The 4,274-nt window shown below is 56.3% G+C and overlaps 1 pseudogene; it reads left to right on the top strand.

The window, feature by feature from the left end:
• Positions 1–2,201: 2,201 nt before the first annotated feature.
• Positions 2,202–3,939, top strand: LOC105541722 (annotated as a pseudogene).
• The last annotated feature ends 335 nt before the right edge of the window (positions 3,940–4,274 follow it).

The following is a 4,274-nucleotide window of genomic DNA, read 5'->3' as shown; positions in this document are numbered from 1 at the left end:
CACTACCTTATATGCCCAGGGCAGGAGCTGTGGGGTCTGGAGAAGACTTCTAGGCCAGCCCCTGCAGTCTTTCCTCAGGTGACATGGCTTCCCCAGACCCACTTCCCCCTAGGTGCCCTCTGCATTCAGAGGGTAGAAGACTGACTGGGACAGAATGTGACACACTTAGCATGCGAGGAAAAGCCTCCTTCATTCTGTAGGCCGTACCTCTGTTGACATGACCTTTGATAAAGTGCCTCCCCTCCTGTCTCCCCTCTCTGGAACCCTCAGCTGCTGCCAGGCTTCTTCTGTGCCCCACTGCAGGCAGCTCTCTGTCTCCCTACTTTCCCCAGCCCAATATTTTCCTTTTGGGGTCAGCTGCGGGGGTCTGGGCCGTCGTTTGCCCACTCAGACATTCTTCCTGCCCACCTGCTGCTGTGAATCCTGCATGTCTCATATGCTCTCAGGCAGAGAGGAAACTGCTGAGCCAGCCAGGGCAGGGGACGGAGCCCTGTGACTCTCCACTTTAGACCCTTCCCAGCTGACTGCTGTGGAATGCAGCCACTTAGCAGGGCCAAATCCCCTGAGGTTCCTGTCTGCTGTCTAGCCTTCAGGGACAGGTCATGGGGCCTTGGTTCCTGCCCTGTCATCTTCCCAGTCACCCTGATCTTCAGGGGGAGGAACAGCCAGGGAAAGGGCTTGGTCATAGCACCTCCACCCTAGGGCTATTGAGGATCTCGTGGTTGTGTGTCTGCTGGGTTCTGTCCAGAGCCTGTTTGAGAGCAGTGGGTGGCAGGACAGGCCTATGTGAGCCAGGCAGGCAGCTATATTGGGTCAGCCTTCATGTCCCCTTCTGTCAGCTGGGGCAGCCCGGAAGGATGATTGTGGGGTAGGTGTTTGGTTTTGTTTCATTTTGAGATGGAGTCTCGCTCTGTTGCACAGGCTGGAGTGCAGTGGCACAATCTTGGCTCATTGCAACCTCTGCCTCCTGGGTTCAAGCGATTCTCCTGCCTCAGCCTCCCCAGTAGCTGGGATTACAGGCACCCGCCATCGTACCCAGATAACTTTTGTATTTTTGTAGAGATGGGATTTCACCATGTTAGTCAGGCTGGTCTCGAACTCCTGACCTCAGGTGATCCACCTGCTTTGGCCTCCCAAAGTGCTGGGATTACAGGTGTGAGCCACTGTGCCTGGCTGCAGCTCTATTTTGACAATTTTCACAGCCTCTTCCCACTTCCAGAGGCTGCCAGCCTTCCTTGGCTTGTGGCTGCCTCACTCCAGTCTCTGTCTCCATGGTCATTCTGGTTTCTCCTCTGCTCTGTGTCCTCTCCTCTGTGTGTCTGTCTTACAAGGACACTGTGATCACATTTAGGGCACATCTAGATAATCCAGGATGATCTCCTCCCCTCAAAATCTTTAACGTACTTTAAGCTGGGTGTGGTGGCTCATGCCCGTAATCCCAGCATTTTGGGAGGCTAAGGCGGGTGGATTACTTGAGGTCAGGAGTTGGAGACCAGCCCGGCCAACATGGTGAAACCCCGTCTCTACTAAAAATACAAAAATTAGCTGGGCATGGTGGCAAGTGCCTGTAGTCCTAGCTACTCTGGAGACTGAGGCAGGAGAATCACTTGAACCTGGGAGGTGGAGATTGCAGTGAGCCAAGATCGTGCCACACACTCCAGCCTGGGTGATAGAGCAAGACTCCCTCTCAAAACAAAAACAAAAACAAAAACAAAACAAAACAAAAAAAACCCACAAAAAAGACCGGGCATGGTGGCTCACACCTGTGATGCCAGCACTTTGGGAGGCCAAGGCAGGCAGATCACTTGAGGCCAGGAGTTCAAGGCCAGCCTGAACAACATGGCAAAACCTCGTCCCTACTAAACATACAAAAAAATTAGTTGCACGTGGTGGTTAACACCTGTAGTTTCAGGAGACTGAGGCACAAGAATCACTGGAACCTGGGAAGTGGAGGTTGCAGTGAGCTGAGATGGGGCCATTGCACTCCAGCCTGGGCAACAGAGTGAGACTGTCTCAAAAAAAAAAAAAAAAAAAAAGTCTTTAACACACTTTTCCACTTAAGGTATTAGTCACTTGTGCTGTATAAGGTAATATCCACAGGTTTTGGGAATTAGGATGTAGGTGGATCTTTCTGCAGAGGAGGGGCAACATTCAACCCTTTACATAGGGTGACCCCAACCTGTGCCCCAACCCCTCTCCAGGGTTCAACTTCTCAGCAGAGTCTGTGGCCAGGCCTGAGGGGAGGGTGAACATGTACCACTACCTTCTGGAGATGCTCAAGTTTGCCAGGGGGCAGAGGTGGAGGCTGGGGGACCCTCGCAGCCACCCAAAGCTTCAGGTGAGGTTGCTGAGGTTGCTGGGCTGGTGGGCAGTCCTTCTCCCTGGCTCAGGACTTAGCCTGAAAGGAGGGTCAGGCCCAGCAGGGGGAGGTTGGAGGGAGATGTATGTGGTTCTAGGCCAGGGCAGGACTGAAAGGGATCCTGGGGTGGCAGGTACAGGGGTCAGGTGCAGGAGTGGCACCATATCTCAAAGGACCTGGAGAGTGGGTGGAGTCTAGACCTAGCCTGGGCTTGAGGGAGGCCTGGCCACAAGGTAGAGAACAGACTGGAGGTGGCCCCCATGGGGGCTGAGCTTGTCCTGCCCTTGGTTCTGTGGATCCTGCCTGGCCCTTCACTGACCCTGCCACCTGCCCACCCACCCCAGAATGCCTCCCAGGACCTGCTGGGGGAGACCCTGGCCCAGCTCATCCGCCAACAGATCGATGGCTGGGGGGACCACCAGCTCAGTCACTACAGCTTGGCTGGGGCCTGGGGCCACGGGACAGGCATGTCCCCTGTGTCTGTGCTGAAGGAGGATGGCAGCGCTGTGGTTGCCACCAGCACCATCAACACACTGTGCGTGGGGCTTGGGGGAAGATGGATGGCTTCACTTCTCCTCTCCTAGACCTGCACTCCCCCAGCCCCATGTCCCCTCACTTGTCTCCATGGGGCAGCACCTTGCTTTTGCCCTTTTTCTCATCCTCTAGTTCAAAAGAGGCCCCCACCCCTGACATATCTGGCTGGAAAGGCTGCTGCTGGGGTGGCCCCGAGCCAAGACTTACCTGGGAATGGGCGGCCTCACTCAGAAGGGTGCTCTGATATGGGGGCACAGGTGGGTCTTTGGGGACCCCCCCTGGTTGGTGCCAGGGAGAGAATAGTGGCTCCAGCATGCTTCAGGGCAGCTGTGAAATGAGGGGGTCCTGAAAGGTGGGCAGGGCAGGCGGTGTCTGGTGGGAACCCCGGGTCCTAGCCCAGGCTCTGCCTCCACGGCTGCAGCTTTGGAGCAATGGCGTACTCACCATGGACAGGCATCATCCTCAACAATGAGGTCCTGGACTTATGCGAGTGATGCCCCCGGGGTTCTGGCACCACCCCCTCACCTGGTGAGAACAAGGCTTCCCACCCGGGGTCCACAAGGCCCCCAACTAGGGAAGAGGAGGGAGGGGGCTGGGCTGGGGCTGCATGCTGACCCCTGGATGGGTCACTGCACTCGCCAAGCCACTGTTTGCTCAGCAGTGAATGGAGACAGGGTGGGTGGAGCTCCCAGAGGGTTCTGGCCCCCAGTTCCAGGCAAGTGTTCCCCGTCCTCCATGGTGCCCTCCATCTTGATCAACGAAGCCCAGGGGTCAAAGCTAGTGATTGGCAGGGCTGGCGGGGAGCTCAGGTTAGTCTGGAAGGCTCCTGGCTCCAGTGTCGCCTCCCTGGGCAGCATACTGACTCTCCCTGGAGTGGGGATGTGAGGGCTGATGTAGGGTAGCGGGTACCCCCTTTCTCCCTGCATCCCTCGTCTCTCCCCCAGGCCATCATGAACAAGCTATGGCTCGGCTTTGACCTGAGAGCGGCCCCCATCCTGCATGTGAACAGCAAGGGCTGTGTGGAGTACCAGTCCAGCTTCAGCCAGGTGAGACTGAGGTCAGAGCTGGATGTCTAGGGCAGACCCCACTCCCCAAGTCTATGCTGCTCAAAGCCACCTGAGAGGAACTCAGTCACTGAGATTTTTAGGACAGGTACACTTCAGCTTTGGGGGTCATAGGAGTTGGGGACCTTGATGGGTGAGGCCGTCAGTGGCCTCCAGGCCAGTTCCATGGCCTCCAAGACAGAGAGCAGGGTGTTGCCTATGCTGCTCCCACGTTGAGGATCTCAGCACCTTGGTCTTTGTTCTGTGGTTGATGCCATTTTTCAGAAGTGAGTTTTCCTGTCTGGGGCCTCTCAGACTCTCCCTCATGGTGACTTTTT

Source organism: Mandrillus leucophaeus, unplaced genomic scaffold, assembly GCF_000951045.1.
Source record: "Mandrillus leucophaeus isolate KB7577 unplaced genomic scaffold, Mleu.le_1.0 Scaffold2432, whole genome shotgun sequence".
Classification (NCBI taxonomy): Eukaryota; Metazoa; Chordata; class Mammalia; order Primates; family Cercopithecidae; genus Mandrillus; species Mandrillus leucophaeus.
This window is presented reverse-complemented; position numbering and strand designations above follow the sequence as displayed.